Source organism: Capricornis sumatraensis, chromosome 1 (genome assembly GCF_032405125.1).
Source record: "Capricornis sumatraensis isolate serow.1 chromosome 1, serow.2, whole genome shotgun sequence".
In the NCBI taxonomy this organism is placed as follows: domain Eukaryota; kingdom Metazoa; phylum Chordata; class Mammalia; order Artiodactyla; family Bovidae; genus Capricornis; species Capricornis sumatraensis.
Window position 1 is genome coordinate 211,636,701 of NC_091069.1, and position 20,256 is coordinate 211,656,956.

General features: G+C 36.8%; 1 pseudogene; it reads left to right on the forward strand.

The window, feature by feature from the left end:
* The first annotated feature begins 211 nt into the window (after nucleotides 1–211).
* LOC138093601 (U6 spliceosomal RNA) lies at nucleotides 212–309 on the forward strand (annotated as a pseudogene).
* Nucleotides 310–20,256: the final 19,947 nt, after the last annotated feature.

Sequence of the window (20,256 nt, forward strand, 5' to 3'; positions counted from 1 at the left end):
TCTTAAAAATCAGATTTATACCATTAAAAAATCTTTTTGTTGCCAATACTTCCCTTAATAGTTACTGAAATTTTTCAGTAAAACAGAAAGAATCCAAAGAGTAATAATAAATATTCCCCTTGCAGTGAGTGTAAGATGGAAAAAATGACTGTCTGTCATCTCTGCATACCTTTAAGAGCCTGAGCATCTCACAGTGCAGAGGATTATTGAAGTGCTAAAAGGACATATTATAAAACTGAAGTGATACAGAGATTAGCATGGCCCCTGTACAAGGATAACAGGAAAATTTGTGAAGCACTGCATATTTTGGCAGCTTCCCAAGTAACCCTTGTGGTAAAGAATTCGCCTGCCAAACAGAAGACATGGAATCAATCCCTGGGTCTGGAAGATCCCCTGGAGAAGGAAATTGCAACCCATTCCAGTATTCTTGCTTGGGAAATCCGATGGACAGAGGAGTCTGGTAGGATATAGTCCGTGAGGTCACAAGAGTCAGACACAATTCAGCATCTAAGCACAAAATACAATTAGTTTTTGTACAGTATGGTCTGTAAATGTAAGCATTAGCTTAAATAATGTTACAAATTTACTAAATCACTTAAATATCTTCCTGGAAAGATGATAAGACCACAATATCTAAATCCTGCTGCATGCAAGCAGAACCATGTGCCTGATCTCTGGACAATGCAACATGAGTGGAAGGGATAAAGGCCAACTCTGGGCCCAACTCCCTGACACCTCATTAATGGTCTGTGCTCTTTCTTCTCATTCTGCCAAAATGATGCCAGAGTGGCCTAGAAGTCACAAAATGGTGAGATGATATGACCTCAAGATGGAAGCAATCGAGGTCACCTGAGAGATCACTTGGTATAGAGCCATCAACCCAACATTGGACTATAATGCAAACAACATCAAACCAACTGCATTAAGCCACTGAGATTTTCAGGTCTTTTGTTATAGCCTACTATAACAAAAGAATAGATAGCATATTCTAAGGAAAACATTGTCCAACTAAATAAACTGGAACTCCCTGAAAGAAACAACCAAATGTTTCCATGTTAAAAGAACAGAAATCAATAGTACATTCCTTCCTATGGGGATTTTAAAAGATAGCTTTTTCTTTTTTTTTTTCCTTACTAACCAAATTTAAAATGTAACACCTGCTTAAGGTGACTCGACTGTGCTAAAAGCCAGAAGACAGAAATTTCCAGCTCTGCTCTATACGGAGTCCATTTCTCTGGGCCTCAGTTTCCTTATCTATTAATTAAAAATAAATGGCTATACAAGATAATCTCTACTGTTCATTCTAAGTCTATAATACTAAGCCCATAAATCTAAAATACATTCTTAGATCTACATTTTTTAAGTAACAGGATTTATAAAATCCAAACAAACCAAGAAATTTGAAGAAACTTAGCAAGAAAAATAAGCCAAGCTAAAATTCATGTTTTGAAACAGTTTTATCAAGCTCTTAGTAAAAAGAAAATATGGATGTCATTAAAGAATTAAGGAAGTTGATATTTTATGACAAGTTTGAACATGAACTTCCTATAGGACAAATATAAGTTTTCTCCAAAAATAGGCTGAGAATTCAAATTGGCTATGCCGATTCAATACATTATATCCAGTAAAGTCTAAATCATATAAATCATAGATAATATGTTTTGCAACAGGAGAAAAGGAAAGAATGTAATGTGATTAAGGTGCTAGGCAGAGGATACAGACAGTATTAGTCTCTCAGTTCTACTTTAACCAGTGAGGTGACCTTGACCAAGCTACTTTACTTCATTCTTAGTGTTCACAACTGTAAATTTGGAAGACTAATAATATCTGCTTTACGGGGCAGCTGTTATGTGTGCTAAATAAGTGAACGTATGTAAAATACTTCAAACAATGTCCGCATACAGTTAGTGTAAATGTGTAATGTAAGTTTGCTATTGTTACACATTGAATTTATATTAAAAGTATTTTTTCCTTATTCAAATGGCTTTACTATACAACAGTTATAAATTTAGAAATATTTAAGGAACTGATTGAATGTTATTTTCCAGTGCTATCAAAAGCTACAAATTATGCACCATGATATAACAGTTTTATTATTTTTAATTGACCCTATGTAAATCTCTCTAGTTGAGTATATTAATAACATTAGGCTAAGCTGAGTGCCGAAGAACTGATGCTTTTGAACTGTGGTGTTGGAGATGACTCTTGAGAGTGCCTTGGACTGCAAGGAGATCCAACAAGTCCTGGGTGTTCATTGAAAGGACTGACGCTGAAGCTGAAACTCCAATACTTTGGCCACCTCATGTGAAGAGTTGACTCATTGGAAAAGACTCTGATGCTGGGAGGGATTGGGGGCAGAAGGAGAAGGAGACAACAGAAGATGAGATGGCTGGATGGCATCACCGACTCGATGCACATGAGTTTGGGTAAAGTCCGAGAGTTGGTGATGGACAGGGAGGCCTGGCATGCTGCGATTCATGGGGTCACAAAGAGTTGGACACAACTGAGCAACTGAACTGAACTGAATTCAGATTGAAATTCTCTCATTAAAACTTGTACTTTGACATAAAGCAAAGTTATGAATATGAATAGTTCCAAGAAGAGAAAAAGGAAGCAACTTGAATCTAAAGTTTAATACAGTGCAGCAACACTTCCAGAGTAGAATCAAGATATCTACTTGAATTTTATATGATTTATATAGCTTTATATATATATATAGCTTGAATTTTATATGGTTTTATCAAATTACTAAAACAAAAGACTAAAACCACATAACTAAAGTTCAAGATTCTTTAAATATGAGATCAAAACAATGTGAGAAAATAAACACAATGCCAAAGAATATGAAGTTAAAACAGAGCTGAATAAAATACATTAATGGTAAGTTAGTACAACCGTTTTAAAAAGACAACACACAAATGTTTTAGAGTGCTAGACTCAAAGCTAACATCATTAGCTCACTTCAAAGATATCATGTTGACAACTACTTTTCACTGTATGGCAAACTAGATAACCTAAGACGTCGCTCTATCAAAAACCTAGAAACACTCACTAAGGTGTAATAAATATGCTTTGAAAAGTGAAGCTCTAAAAGAGAAAGGAAAGTCCCAAGAGTCACAAAATTTAAGTAGAAGCTGAACAGAAGTGTGACGTAGATCTCAAGCAGTAATGAAAGGTTTGAGTGTAACTACTGCAGAGAAAGATGACCAAATCTATGGCCTTTAGAAAGAAAGAAGTGGGGAATCAAAATGCTTACTTTACATGAGGAATGCAAAGGCCTAAGTACTCAGTGAAAGGTTAGGGAAGAATAAATTTATCATCAAATAAAGGATGAGAAAGCAGTTTCTATGTTGGGGGGTCAGTTTCTATGTTGGGGCTCTGAGTGAAAAGGAAATAATGAAGGTGGAGGGGGAAAGGACAAAAGAAGAATAGAAAGGAAAAAAAGAGTAAAAAAGAAAATGGAAGAAAGGACAGAGGGAAACGGAAAGAAGAGAGAGAGAGACCCCAAAGAGAGTTAGTAACCACAGTTTAAATTTAAGAACTCAAGATTTTTATGACTTGCCTTGTCCTAGAAGACCGAAGCTGAGAAGTATCATTAAAATGTTTTCTGAGAAAACACAGGTAAGTGAGAAGGTTGTTCAACAACACTAATTAGAAAAATGCAAATCAAAATGACAATGAGCTGCCACCTCCAACCCTGTCAAAATGGTTCTTATCAAAAAGACAACAAACGACAAACCTTGGCAAAGATGTGGTGGAAAGGGAAGACTTGTGCATTGTTGGTGGGGATGTGAATTGATGTATCTACTATGGAAAAGAGTATGAAAGTTCCTCACAAAATTAAAAACATAAATATCATATGATTGAGAAATTCCACTTCTGAGTATTTATCCAAAGAAAATGAAAACACTAACTTGAAAAAGATTTAAGCACCTCAAGTTCACTGCAGCATTATTTACAATAACCAAAGTGAAGTTGCTCAGTCGTGTCCAACTCTCTGCGACCCCATGGACTGCAGCCTACCAGGCTCCTCCCTCCATGGGATTCTCCAGGCAAGAGTACTGGAGTGGGTTCCTTCTCCAGGAGATCTTTCCGACCCAGGGATCGAACCCGGGTCTCCCGCATTCCAGGCAGACGCTTTAACCTCTGAGCCACCAGGGAATGGAAATAAACATGCATTGATGGGTGAATATATAGAAAAAATATGGTGCACATACATACGTACAGAAGAATATTATTCTACCATAAAAAAAGAAGGAAATCATGCCATTTGCAACAACATGGATGGACTTTGAGGGCATTATGAACAAACTAGGCGAAACTTTAATATCGGTATCTTTGCTATTTTCTTCTTTAAGACTTACTTATCTTAGATTATTGCTACTATTCTAAATTACAGATAGCCTTTTTATAAAATGAGGAATTACTTTACTTATTTTGTATCTATTCCTCAGTTTTTAAAAGCTACACAGCACTTCAAAATGGCAGTGAAGATATGGAGAACAACCTAAGTGTCTGTCAATGAATAAAGATATGGAATATATATACAATAAAATCTTATTCAGTCATGAGAAAGGAAACTCTGCCTTTTTCAACAACATGGAGATACTCGAGGGTGTTCTGTTAAGTAAAATAAGTCAGAGAAAGACTGATATTGCATGGTATCACTTATATGTGAAACCTTAAAAAATAGTCAAACTCGTAAGCAAAATAGGAAAGTGGTTGGCAGAGCCTAGGAGTTGGGAAATAAGTTGAGGTTGGTAAAATGGTACAAACTTTCAGCTGTAAAATGAATAAGATTTGATGATATAATGGAAAGCATGGTGACTAAGTTGATAACACTGATAACACTATTCAATTGAAATTGACTAAGAGTAGAACTTAAATATTCTCAACAAATTTATAAGAAAGAGGTTGTGCTAATTAGATGAAGGAATCCTTTCACAATGTATATGCATATAAAATCAATGTGATGTACATTCTAAATCTTAACATTTTTGTCAATTCTGCCTCAAAGATGAAAAAATTCTTACACACTACTTTATTATGTAGATAAATTTACAGTATTTAACCACTCCACTAGTGATGGGATTCAGTCTGCTGCCAATCTTTTTGTATTCAGGTGAATATAAATATATAATTATTATATTTTTTATAAATATTTTAACTATCCCTTTAGACAGAGTCTGTAGGGATGGAATTCACACTTCTTTAAGCATAATATGTTTGTTTCCTCACATTCTCACCAACTGAATACTATGAAACACTTTGCTATATGTCAATGGCATCTCTTACTACTTAGGTTGAGCATCTTTTTCATTTAGGAACATTTCATATTTTCTTTTTTAGGAATTCTGTGTTTATTCTTCATTTTTCTATGGTGTCATTTTCTTATCAATGCACAGGGATGCTTATTTATTGAGAAAGTTGGCATACTCATCATTTTGCTAGATGAATCTCAAGTATTTTTCGTGTGTATTCTTTGGTTTTGCTTTATGGGGGCTTCCTTATTCTGAATTTTTATGGGTTATGTAGTCTAATTTATCACTTTTGTATTTTCTGAGTTTAATGAGGTACTTAGAAACATTTTCTTCATCTGTTACTCAACATTCCCATAGCTTGGTCAAGTTAACCAAATTTTTTTTTAACCATTGATCTTTGATTCATATTGATTTAATTTGTAATAAGGTATGAATCCAACTTGCACTTTCTTCAGATGATTATCAATTGTTCCCAAACTTGTACTGACATCACTCGTTTATCCTTGGTGTTTTGAAATGTTACTTTAATTATGAAATAGTGGTATGTATTTGATTTTACTTCTGTTATATTTAATTTGATCCCATCGATCTGTCTCTACTCATATGCCAATTTTATATAAACATCTAGCAGACCTAGTTCCCTCTCATTATTCATCTCTAGTAATTTCTTATAAATGTTGAATATGTTTACATTAACATTATCATTGGCTGGTTACAGTTTTGTTGTCATTTTCTTTAACTACAGGTTGCATAAAGTATATAGATTACCTCTGGAGAACTAGTCCTTATGATTTTGGATGTTCATATTTTATGTTAATTCTGTCATTATGGCTCCTTCCAGAGAATTTAAAAATTGTCTTCATCTAGACCCTACACACTTATTAAATATATTCCTACTTTATTTTTGCTTTTGTTGAAATCAATGTAAATCAGTCTTTTCTTCAATTTGTTTTTTAAATAACTGTTTGCCTATATAAAAATAAATTTTATATAAAAATCATGTACTCAGCTGTTTATTAAAATGTTATTGTAGATATTGTTTTATCAGTTTTTCCTGAGACATAGCATGTCCTTCTAAGTTGTAAGTTAAGATCATCATTTATTTCTAGAAAGTTTTAGTAAATGGTTGTTTTGCCTTATTTCTCTTCTTTGAGGAACATGTGTTTCTGATTCCCTTTCCTTATCTTCAATATCCATCATTTTCTATCCCAAATCTATCCTAGTTTTCTATTGTTCTTACCCTTTTATTCCTATCCTCTATGTTCTCTTCCAAACATATCACTTCCAATTTTTCTATTTCTAATTATTTGATTTCTTTCCTTTCACTTGATTCCTGCCAACTAAAATTTTATCTTTTCTTTTGTCTCATCATCTTTCTTTCATATGTACTTAAATCTCTCATTTCGTAGACTCAGCTATTTCATATATGCAGTTGTTTAATTAAGAAGTGTTTGACCACAATTTCCATTAGCTTGGTAGTAGTATATCTCTGTGGAGTGATACTTTTCATTCATCAAATGTTGCTAATGTTTCTTTACTCCTTTTTCTTATATCTTTGACTATATCCTATGACAAATCTTTTTTTTTTTTTTTTAACTCACCATTTTAGGAGGCAAGTTTTTCCTCTCAGGCTATCTGCATGAGATTCATGGTGTAGGACCGATACCACTTTCCTTTTGATTGGAATTTCTATTATGGCACAGTTTTGTGTATGTTCTTTCAATCTTTAACTCTTCCCAGACTACAGTGTACCTTCTCTACCCATCCCCATTGACAGACTATGTCTTAAAACTATAGTCAGTCTTTGTTGTTCCTTTTTCAGTCACAATTGGTCACAGGGAAACTCCCAACCTAATCTCTGCATACAATTCCCACCACTACAAAGAGAGCTTTAGATATTCCATTTTGTGATAGGCTCCTCATTTTGAAATATTTTCTTTGCATCTTCTCCTTGTAACCACAAGTATATGCTCTCTTCCTCTTCTTGCACCTCTGGCTTGATATTCACCTTCTGGCTTGATATTATTTGGTTCCATTTTGATCTATGTTTTGATCTGTGTTTCAGTTTTGTTCTAGTTTCACTGAATGAAGTAGAGAAAGCATTTATTTCTCAATATTCTGCATGTTTTTCAGAAGAATGAATAAAAGCTGACTTTAGGTCCTTACCTTTAAAGCAGAAGTCTTGCAAGCGGACTTCTTAAGCAATCCATCCAGTAAAAATTCTAAAACTAGACATTACTATTTTTAAAATAGTGCAAAGACATACTACAGACTATGAAAAGATAGCTCTAAGTCATATAAGCAGAAACAAAATTAAAATATAGACTATAAAGAATTTATGCAAATCATAACACAAAGACAAGAGCCCAAGAAAAAGTTTTTATGCAAAGTGATTTATAAAAGAAATTCAAATTACCAAATAGACATATGGAAAATACTGAACTTCAGTGGAGTCATGTGAGCAAAAAATTTTAAATCTAATCTTGAAAAATGTGAAACAGGGGATGAGAGGTAATCTCACATTCTGATAGAAGCATCAGCTCAGTTCAGTTCAGCTGCAGAAAGTGAAGAGGAACTAAAAAGCCTCTTGATGAAAGTGAAAGAGGAGAGAGAAAAAGTTGGCTTAAAGCTCAACATTCAGAAAACAAAGATCATGGCATCTGGTCCCATCACTTCGTGGGAAATAGATGGGGAAACAGTGGAAACTGTGTCAGACTTTATTTTAAGGGGCTCCAAAATCACTGCAGATGGTGACTACAGCCATGAAATTAAAAGACGCTTACTCTTTGAAAGGAAAGTTATGACCAACCTAGATAGTATATTCAAAAGCAGAGACATTACTTTGCCAACGAAGGTTCGTCTAGTCAAGGCTATGGTTTTTCCTGTGGTCATGTATGGATGTGAGAGTTGGACTGTGAAGAAGGCTGAGCGCCGAAGAATTGATGCTTTTGAACTGTGGTGTTGGAGAAGACTCTTGAGAGTCCCTTGGACTGCAAGGAGATCCAACCAGTCCATCTTAAAGGAGATCAGTCCTGGGTGTTCTTTGGAAGGACTGATGCTAAACTTGAAACTCCAGTACTTTGGCCACCTCATGAGAAGAGTTGACTTATTGGAAAAGACTAATCCTGGGATGGATTGGGGTCAGGAGGAGAAGAGGACAACAGAGGATGAGATGGCTGGATGGCATCACCGACTTGATGGACGTGAGTCTGAGTGAACTCTTGGAGTTGGTGATGGACAGGGAGGCCTGGCATGCCGCAATTCATGAGGTCGCAAAGAGTCGGACTCGACCGAGCGACTGAACATACTTTGGTGCAAACATCTTAGGAAAAAAAAAATGACACTTGCTAGGCTGAAGACCCAGCAATTCCATTCTTAACTATATATTCAAGAAACAAACTTGCCTAAGAGCAGGGTTTTTTGACAGAAGTCAGAAACAATCTAAATTTACATCAACTGAAGAATGAATATGCATTTATAGCATCCCAAACCATGCTGCTGCTGCTGAAATATTGCAAATCTGTAAAAAATGAGTTTTATATATAAAATTATAAACACATGTAAAAAATAATGCTGCCAATAAAAGTCTAAAATTATATGAACATAATGCTGTTTAAAATTTTTATATAGAATAATATGCTACATATATTTTTAGGATTAAATTCAACCTCAATAAAAGTATTTTTAAAAGTATAAGAATGTTGTTAACAAGTATCAAATGTAGTATTTACTCCAGGAATCCCCTTAAGTATTTGGGAACATGAATCAAGTACAAACCCAAACTTTAGGCAATCAACATTCAGACAATAGTCATATGAATATGAACTATATCTAAGTGTTAAGTAATTAAAAGTGTTAACTCACAAGCTGGTAATATTGAGGACATTTGAACACTTACATACAACCCACAGCCACCAGTTCAAATTGCTCCACTGAGAAATCCATCATTTGAACCACTCACAAACATGTTTGCTTCTGTCTCCATTTCTTCTTTGTTTCACTCCACCACAGCAAATCACAAAAGCTTAAACATCAAATTGGACTGGCAATACATCTAAATACATATAGACAGACACATGGCATGTTAAAGTAACAGAGACTATAGCGCTATAGCCAGGGTCATCCCATTTTGTAAAGGAGACAGTGTAACATGGCCACTGTCTCTCTCAGGCTGAGCAGTCATAGTCAAGGTTCTTATAACAAATTTCTGTACAATGAATAATGACAGATTGATCCATCTCCTGCAAAATGAGGCTGAACAACACTGAATGTGAACCAGAGAACCTTTATTTTTTTCTATCTTTAGTGTATTTTTTCTCTGTCCTTTGATCTTCTAAATTTTGAAGTAAAGTTTGCAAGGTATTAAGAATCTCAATAGCCACTTATAAAAATCTGATAACCCTAGAAAATGATTTATAATTAAAATTAACATTTGTCTCAATATAAAAAAATAAAATTGAATTATAGATTGGTTTATTTATCTGCAGTGGAAAGTTATTAAGCCTGGGGCTGCTCATCATCTTTCTATAGCAGTAACGAACCTTGTCAACCTATACAGAAACCAGAGGCAAATGATCAGAAATCAAAGACATTACACCTTCTAAGACAGCATTTTTAGTAAGACTCACAAAAGTGAAGTGAAGTCGCTCAGTCATGTCCAACTCTTTGCAACCCTATGGATTGTAGCCCACCAGGCTCCTCCATCCATGGGATTCTCCAGGCAAGAATACTGGAATGGGTTGCTACTTCCTTCTCCAGGGGATCTTCCCAACCCAAGGATCAAACCCAGGTTTCCCGCATTGCAGGCAGACGCTTTAACCTCTGAGCCACTAGAGAAGCCCAAGACTCACAAAGACAGTAGGAAATCTGTTTCCCATGGTTCTTTATATCTGAGGGTAGTTTACTAGGATTTAGCAAGGACAAACATCAAACTTTCAAAGAAGGTGCTTGTTACTTGGACCATAGGCATGTAAGCTAGCCCCAGCAGGGGCATCAACCCATCCCCTGGTATAATCAAGATCAAGCCTAGGGTCCACAGAATTATCCAGGCTCGCAGACCTGACTCACTCACTACCTCAGCACTCTCCCTAAGATGATTACTTCAAGCAATGGGCTGTTGCCAGTTTTGAGGAAAAATGTTCAGTTCCTAAATCATTTGTCAGGAATAAGGTAAACTCCCTTTCTGGGATACCAGCCCCCAGGAAATCAATCTTAGACAATTAACCCCTTCCTCTCACTCTCAAAGTTAGAAGTCAGAACTCATTTCCCTGTCACCTTTATAGATAGGACACTGGCATGTGACTTAATCTAGGCCAATCAGGAACAGCCACCAGAACTGTCAGTATGGAAATGAGCCACATGAGGACACAGACATGATGAGGAATCTGTCTTCTGCTCAGAATAGTGAGAGGAAATTCAGGCTTTAGGAAGCAGCATGAACAGGGTTTCTGCTGTTCGTGCCTAATGTCTACGATGCAATCTGCAGCTCTGTCTCTCAGTGGCCACAGCAGTGGTCCGTTTGCTGAGGCAGAACTCAGGGAATTGTTTGTACATTTTCTCAGGCTGTGTAGCTTCAAAACCTATATCTATAATATTCCCAAAGATTATATACTCTACCTAGTGTATTTTAACAAATTCCTTTTCTGTTTAAACAAGCTAAGCAGCTTTCTTTATTTCCATCCAAAATGCTGACAGATATGGCATTAGTTGCAGGCATGGCTGAAGAAACAATGTACTTATGAAAACAGAAATCTGAGATTGGTTATATGGACAGGTTGAATTTGGAGGTATTAAAAGTTCAGCTCATGAAACACAGTGACTGAGCATTTAATTCGGTTATCACCTATGGTTTCCAGGAATAAAGAGCTAATTGCAGGCTAGCTGCAGAGCAGAGAAGCCACTGCCACAGAACAGTGTGAAGGACCTAAAGAATACAAACCCTATAGAGTCAACTGTCTCCTAATTAGACTCAAGAATCATCAAAAACGGTATCATATACTCAAAATCCCAAATTCACAGCTCAAAGTACAGTGAGAGAACCAGGAATTTTCTATGACCAGACTAAGAGAAATCTGGTCTCTTAGAAGTGTAATCACATCTAGTAGTATGACTACACTTTATCACTAAGTGTACAATATTCAGTCACAGGGCTGAGATAAGCAAATAATGAAATTCTGTCAAATGACAGCATCAGAATGGATGTCCTTGCCAGATCTCTGTGCTAAAATTCAGACCACTGATAGGGTAAGAGTAGAACACTGAAAATTGAAACAGAGACACATGAGGATTCAAATGCCTCTGAGCACTCTGAATTCCCCAAACTAAGCCTCCTTCAAAGTGGAAGCAGGTTTCTCTCCCCTTTGCTGGGCAGTCCTTCCTTACATAAACACCTGTCAATGCCTTAGACTAGACCTTTGCCTTGTGAAAGGCAGCCATTCTCCTGGGTCCTGATATCCACAGACCCAAGACAAGAGTTAAATTCTTACTGGGGTAGAGGTGGTGGGTGAGGAGCATCTTACATGTTGAACTTCGGGTGGTGAAACTTTATCCCATCAAAAATGTAAAATTTGCTCATTTATATGAGTGGAATCCTTGAGTGTGTGTGTGTATATATATATGTACATATGTATATATGAATATAGATTCAGATATTATACTCAGAAGGAACAGAAATTAGTTGAAAATAATCTAGTTTCTCATTACAGGTAAATTCTGAAGAGATTTCATCTACATAAACAGCTGAAAATTGGTCTAAACATCTGCCAAGCTGACTGACCTGAATTTGTGGTAGTAAATAAAGTTAGAGGGTAAGGAATTCTAGGTGTAATGCACCAAAGAAGACCAAGACTAATAATGCAGACTACGGAGCCCATTCCTTAGTAATGCATACTAAGGAACCCAACATCTTGAGACGCTACAAAAATCAAAGTGGTTTTTAATAAGTAGCATGAAATCCATTCCCCTGATAACTGCCAAGGTCTCCAAAGCATGTCCCTTAAGAGAGTCCATTAGAAAAGCCCTTCACAAAATCACTGAGAGTAGCATTGCCTCTAAGAGCATCAATATATCATAAAAGCACGAAGATAGCTATTCTCTGTTGTCCAGAAATATGTGTGGATGCAGTACTTTTGAAATGGGCTCTCTATTTCAAAGATGATGCTGAACCCCTTGGATGGAAAAAAGCAATGGCTTAGAAACAGAAGAGGGGATATAAACAGTTACATTAAACAGCTGCATTAGAAAGATGATCAGAATGATCTGGCCCACAGGGATCTTTCACGATGGATGTCTGATTGCTGGTTTCTTAGGACCTAAGCAGTTGGGCAGTTCACTTGAATCGGTTCACAGACCTGGCGTGTCTTTCATAAGGAGAAAGTGTGTATAACTGGAGTATGGTTTAAGGACCTCAAAAGTGTCCATTGTAAATCTTCCTTTATGGCTTCCCCCAGAGGTCCCATAGTTAGTCACAATGCTAAATGTGCACGGAGGAAAGGAACATCACAAGATAGTTCAAAAATGATTAGATACTAGATTTAATCTCATAGTCCCTGAAAATGACAGAATATTATCTTCTACTGGTAAGAATGGTGTTTCTAGAAAAAAACAGAATTGTAATCAGAGACCACCTGAATTGACAGAACTAATCTTTTCTGTGGCTTACAACAGTGATTACATTGTATTCATAAATCTGCTACTTAGATTTGTTAGTGAAGGCTCATCTCTGCTCTATTTAGCAACAACTTGGAGGCAGAGTCATCTGTAGACTCATTCGCTTATATCTGGTAGTTGACTCTGGCTGTTGGCCAGAGCACTTTTAAGCCTTATCCGGTGCTGTCCTTCAGAGCACAAACAAGTAGCCACTGGATATAGCCTGAACTTCCTCACTCATGGTAGTTGTGTTCCAATCACCACAAGCATCTCAAGAAAGAGAGCAAGCCAGGAAGAAGTTTCATCTCCATTTCTAACATAGCCTGGGAAATAGGCAGTATCATTTTCCCCATAGTCTATAAGGCAAGAGAAATGAAGCAAAAGTTTCTCAGTCCTGTCTGACTCTTTGCGACCCTATGGACTGTAGTCCATGGAATTCTCCAGGCTAGAATACTGGAGGGGGTAGCCATTCCATTCTCCAGGGCATCTTCCCAACCCAGGGATCAAATCCACGTTTTCAGCATTGCAGGCAGATTCTTTACCAGCTGAGTCAGAAGGGAAGCTCAAGAATACTGGAGCAGGTAGCCTATCCCTTCTCCAGCAGATCTTACCAACCCAGAAATCAAACCAGGGTCTCCTGAATTACATGCAGATTCTTTACCAGCTGAGCTACCAAGGAAGCCCTCTATTAGTCAAAGCAGTCACAAATATCTCACTATTTTCAAGGTGCAGAAGTACTGACTTTACCTCTTGACGGAGAAGTAAAAAAGTTCTGGAAGAACCTGGAGAACCAGAAAAATCATTTCAGCATTCCAGAAATACATAATCTTTCACCTCATTTTTACATTCTTTATCTGGTTCCAGTGTGTATAGTTGGAACAGATATATACTCAGTAACTAGAAAACATCTCCACACTACCTCCCAAATGAATGAACCTTATAAATGGCAAAAATCACACATATTTAATCAGGCAATTTCTCCCATTGTAGCAGTTCCCAAAAATTTGGTTTAATTTGGGGAGCAAATAAGCCCTACTTCTGCTTGACTGCTGGTTCATAAATACTGATCTGACATTTCTTCTTTTATTTTTGCTATCCCAGTCAGTAGAGAATATGAGAAGAACTCTATTTCTTGAAGGTAGAGAAATAGTATACCTTCACTGTCTTATAACTGGGCTAATGTTACAGTAAGTTAATGGAGAAGACTTTGATTTCACCATCTCACAGAATGCCATGCTGTCCACTGAACAGCAAATCTTCTTTCCTAATCACTCAATGCCAGCCCCTGTAAGCCAGCTGTTGTACTGTACTTTTCAAGTTAGTATACTGTAAGATTAAATATTTTCTTTATTTTTGCTTGCTTGTTATGTATTTGTGCAAAATGCAGTATAAACATATTAAGTACAGTACTATATAGCCAATTGAGTTACTTGGGTACCTAGACTAACTTTGTTGGACTTACAAACTGGAGTTAGAATATGCTCTCAGAATGGACCTCATTCGTATATAGGGGACTTATTGTACTGATGTCATCATAGATCGAGGTCCTGATACACAGAAAGAGGTCAGTATTTTGGATGCCATAGTAATAGGTGGGTACTAGTAGCTGCAAGAACAATCTTAGAAAATTTCAGAAATCTGCTACCCCCATGAATTTTCAGAATATAGGGGGCAGTTAAAGTTGCCACACCTTGCAATTCTATCTCCTGCGAGAAAGATGACACTTTTCTGATACTAAATTTTAAAGAAAATATCCTCATGAAGGCTGTTTTATGTGCTATTGGAAGTCACTTATTAAGGCCCCAGTTGAGGGTGGTTCTCCTGTTAGCCCAGACTGCAATTCAAGCAGATCTTTCTCTCAGCCCCTATGAACATGGTGCTTAGAGTATCTAAGACAACTCAGATGGCTTTGTGGAAATTAAGTCCCACTAAGTACTCTTGCCTAGAAAGTCCCATGGACGGAGGAGCCTGGTGAGCTGCTGTCCATGGGGTCGAGAAGAGTCAGAAACGACTGAGTGACTTCCCTTTCACTTTTCACTTTCATGCATCGGGAAAAGGAATGGCAACCCACTCCAGTCTTCTTGTCTGGAGAATCCCAGGGATGGAGGAGCCTGATGGGCTGCTGTCTATGGGGTCGCACAGAGTCGGACACGACTGAAGAGACTTAGTAGTAGTAGTAAGAATTCTATAGCTCAGATGTTAAAGAGGAATTATGCCCTCTGACTATAGATTTATCTCTTAGCTTTATGTTGATCTCCGGTAGAGACTGAACAGCTAACCATAACACATCAGGGCATGCTTCACCCTGAGCTGCCCCAGTACACAGTGAAATTCAGGTTATTAAGTCAGGCATACTCAATGTTCCATCAGCAACTACAGTTCCTAGGGTCATGAGAAGTTTGTTTGAGGGGGGCGATCCATGGCCAGGGTGCCCATTCCTACTCTGCCATCATTTCTTCAAGCCACTCCTATGACCACGTGGAAAGGGCAGGGGGCGGGGGCTGTGACTATTTGATCACAAAGGAAACATTTGCTGATTCACAGAGAGCTCTGCTCAATATGATAGCATTAGTTTAAAATAAACTATGTGGCCTTATAGCCCCACTTGAGGTGGCCCTTGTAGACAAAGAGTATGATAATCCTCCTAGTGGGCAAAACTACCAGGGTACATGTTGTGGTCCACTTTTTCTAGGAGAGAGTACTTAAGAACAAGTACACTAAACAGTGGTTTGACCAAATGGTCTGGGACAAAGAGATCTGGATAAACCTCTCAGATTTAACTGAGAATTTGAGAGTATTTTTGTCCTATGCAAATGTCCAGCAATAGTAAGGAGGAGGTTTCAATAATTCAGGGGACAAGTTGTTCTAACATGTGGATGCTAATCATTCTTTTCTCCCTAGTCCCAGTAGAGTCAAGAGTCACATTTAAAAAGCAGCCATGGTGGCAAAAGGAGACTTTGAATAGCCTCAACATATGGACAATTCCCGTCCCCAATGCTGACTTGACCATCATCACTACTGAGCACCTACTTTTGCAGCACCAGCAACCATCTCTGAGCCCCTTATGGCTTCCCATATCCTGAGGAGGCAGAGAGCCACTTGGCAGCAAGTTGATTATTTTGGATCCCTTTTCCATAGTGGATTTTTCTTTACTGGAATAAGCACTTATTCTAGATCTGGATATAACTTGTCTGCTTGCCATGCTTTGCCAAGAATGCCATCTGTCGACTTACTGAATATCTAGTCATCATCAGGTTAAACCAAACAATACTACTTCTGACTACAAAACTCAATTTACAATGAAATAAATAAGGCCATTGGTGGACACAGGATTTACTAACTTTGGCCTCCAAAACAACTGGCCTTAAGGAATACTGGAATTTTTTTTGAAGACTGAGTAACTATGTCAACTGAAATACTTTGTGTGAGACAATGCTATCCTATAATACATCACCTGTTTTTTGATGGCACCCTCTTAGCCAGAAGGTAAGAACTGTGATCCAAGTGAAAGAAATGGAGACTATTTAATCGAAAAATCTGATTGAAACAATGTCTATTTAAATAAATATACTCCTAGGCTTTAAGATGTATATATTGAGATTATTGCATCTAATTTCATGATCTTTGACTAGGAAAATTTGTTCTCAAAAACATGATTACAAATGTTTAAATTATTTGAATATAATTTCTATTGAACTCAGACATATAATATTTTTTTTAAATTTAGGTAACAGTAGGATTATTCCATTTGCCAAGCAGTTATAACATATCTGCTCTATAATAGGTTTTCAATAAATATTTGTATAATAACTGTTAAATATAAACATTTTCAGTGAATTTCAGTATATTCCATAAGTTCAGTTTGTATATATGTAGTACATTAAAATATTAACAGTTTCTGCCTTATTCTTATTTTTGAAGTGATTATTTTTAATCATCTCTACAACAGTCTCTAACACTAATCAAAAATTATATTGCTGTAAGCAATGGACTATTTCAGCCCATAGTTATTCTGTGGAAATAAACTCTATCTGATAAATATTTATTATTCCTAGCCAAGACATCTTTCTGTCTGAATCAAAATAAGTTAGCTACAACAAGGAAACATACAATGACAGAATTTCTTTGAAATTGAATGAAATGCTATTCTTTAAAAAATGGTTTTATTGCTATTCTTATAGACAGTAACTTACATGTGTCTTCCATCCTTAGATCTACAGAAAAGTCTCTATATTTTGTTCCTGGGTTCTATTTTTAAGGATTTGAACCTGTGAAATAAACAAGGCTATCTTTTTCTTTTTGTTGCAGACATTTATAATCCAATTTCTATAATACTGAAACTGTGGGAATCTCAAGCAGATATGGGCTTACTCTTTTTTTTTTTAATGGAATCTGATCTCATGAGATGAGATTTTTGATTTCCCACTTGGCTACCAGAGAGAAAAAGGAAAACAAGAAAAAGTAAAACTGAACACTACATGTAAATTTACATCACCTCTTCAGAAATCTACTGATTTCATGCAATAAAAATAACAGCCTATGAATAAAGTCAATTCTTACCAAAAATGGAAATACATATTAAAATATTTGTCATGAGGATCAAACATCGATTTTTAAAATGGTTCATAAAACTCCAAGTTACTGGAGCTCTGCTACACAAGTCACACACACACAGGAAAAAGCCACATGACTGTGTGTGTGCTAAGTTGCTTTAGTTGCATCCAACTCTTTCTGACCCTATGGACTGTAGCCCGCCAGGTTTCTCTGTCCATGGGGTTTTCCAGGCAAGAATACTAGAGTGTGTAGCTATGCCCTCCTCCAGGGGATCTTCCTGACCCAGAAATCAAACTCACGTCTCTTACATTGCCTGCACTGGCAGGCAGGTTCTTTACCACCCATTGGTAAGAGTTGTTAAATTATGTAAGAATAAAATATATCCTAATTTTATGTATTAAGAGTAAAAAAGAAAAGATATAATACATATAAAATTATTAGATATATCCTAAACAAGTATAGCTTCTTCAGTCACAACTAAGCTATAGTCTATTGCTAGCATGCATTCTCAGTCATGTTCAAGTCTTTGCAACTCCACTGTCTATGGCCCACCAGGCTCCTCTGTCGATGGGATTTTCCCAGCAAGCATACTGAAGTGGGTTGCCCTTTCCTCCTCCAGGGAATCTTCCTGACTCAGGCACTGAACTCGCATCTCCTGAACTGCAGGCAGACTTTTTACAAATGAGCCATTGGGAAGACACAGACCTCTGTTAATACAAAGTATTATATTTCCATTAATACAAAAAACCCTCAAACTGAAGGAAAGAGGTGGCCATAAGTTCACTTTCTTACTTCAAATCCACATTGCTTTGTGACTCAAACATTCGTGTATATTCAGAATTAGAGTTCCTCTGACGATGTAAATTACTAAATCTTTACATAATACAACTCTACCATTCACAGATGGTAGATGTTGATCTCTCTTACTAGAGAAGGATCATGTTTATTTCAATCATTATGTTCACACGCTCAGTCAAAGCACAGAAAGCCCTAATGCAGATGCTTTCCTCAAACCATCTAGGGAAAAAAAAACAGGGGTAAAAATTACTAAGAACATGAGAAAACAAATGAAGCTTATCTGCAATAAAGTTGTTAAGTTGCACGCTATGGGAACTAATCAATGTATGTGAATTTGAATATTAAGGAATGTTCCAACCAGGGGGCAATGTTTAAGCCTAATCTTTAAGGCTATCATACATTGTTCCATGTCCCAGAATGTCTGATACAGTGCCTTGCATGTGATAATTATTCAATGAATAGTTACTGAACATACTTTAAAAAAAAAAGAGAGAAATTTGGGGTACGTAAATAATGAAATTTCACAAACAGAATCAGTCTGACACAGCTGCTAACAGTCTTGGTTAATATGTGATGGTAACTGACCCCATAATATCATCATGCTATGCAATGGTCACAGACCGTACCTCAAGACGAACACAAGTTGACATGAAAGGCCATATTACTCTAAAGTGCAGCAATTCTCACCTTAACATGTTGATTATAACACTCCAAATTTTATGTCTCCCAGTCTAATTCCATCAGAAATCTTTATAAGGTGTGTTTATATCTGATCACTACACCAGAAATATTGCTGCTATATGTTAGACAAATTGAAGCAAGTCAAAAGAATCCACTCCAGCTATCATCAGAGAGCTTTAGCTGATATTGGAGTCTGGTAGCAGATGACCTTCATTACAGAGACCTCTTGTCTTGAAACAAACATTTCTGTAAAAGCATGATTTAAGAGTTTGGGGCAAGGCAGAGACTAATGAGCATGGCGGATAAATAATCTCTGCTTTCAAAAGCTAAATATTCATCACCAAGTATATATCCTATCACCGTGAATTATCAGTCTCCTCATTTGACCTTTCAAAACTTCAGAAAGGTGAAGGGATAAAGCTATCCATGATAATCTAACAATCTCACTGCATCCGCTGAAACACCATGGTACCCACCATTAGTGAGATGGAGGAGAAAGGTGGCCTTCACTCCTCTGGTGATGGATGAAGGCCATTTCTTTGTTGGTAGCAATCCTCCTTTATTGTCATGCAAGCCCCAGAATGGGAACCAACCACATTTTTTTTCCAGTTTACTCAAATAAAGAGACTCATCCATTCCACTCAGAACAGACAGATGCCGAAACTACTTTATTGCCCCTAAAAACTATTTCTTTGTGTGTTGTAGCCTCCTTCATGCCACCTCTGACTTAGTTTAAACTGACTCTCCTTGAAAACTTAAAAAGCACTTTAAATTTCTCAACTGAGAGGCAGGAGAACTCGATTCTGTCTGCATCTCCAGCAATTTAATTTTGTAAAAGTAATCTGCTCATGCTATGGCTCCATCTCCCCTTATATCTTCTCAAAGGACTTTTTTTTTAAAATATAAGCTTTTTATATGTGAAAGTGTGAGAAGTGAACAGATACAAGAACAATTATTAACTATAGGTTGAAATAAATTTCGTTTCAGTTTTCAAATTGAAATTGTTTAAGTCAGTCTTGGAAAATGATCACCCATGCCCAATACAAAACTACCAAAATCAACAACTTCAAAAGAGGGAATGGATTCTGCTGAAAAACCAAATGACATACCAGCAGAGCTTATGGATTTGCAGTCAGCCTTACCTACATCTTTGCTACTATGTCACTTAAATTTACTTAACTATTTTACTGCACCACTTTAAATAATATTCTGCATGGAAAAAAAAAAACTACAAAAATCCCAAAACAGGTCTGATTCTCTACCATCTGAGCCACCAGGGAAGCCCCACAATCTAACCCATACCTATTCACTATTG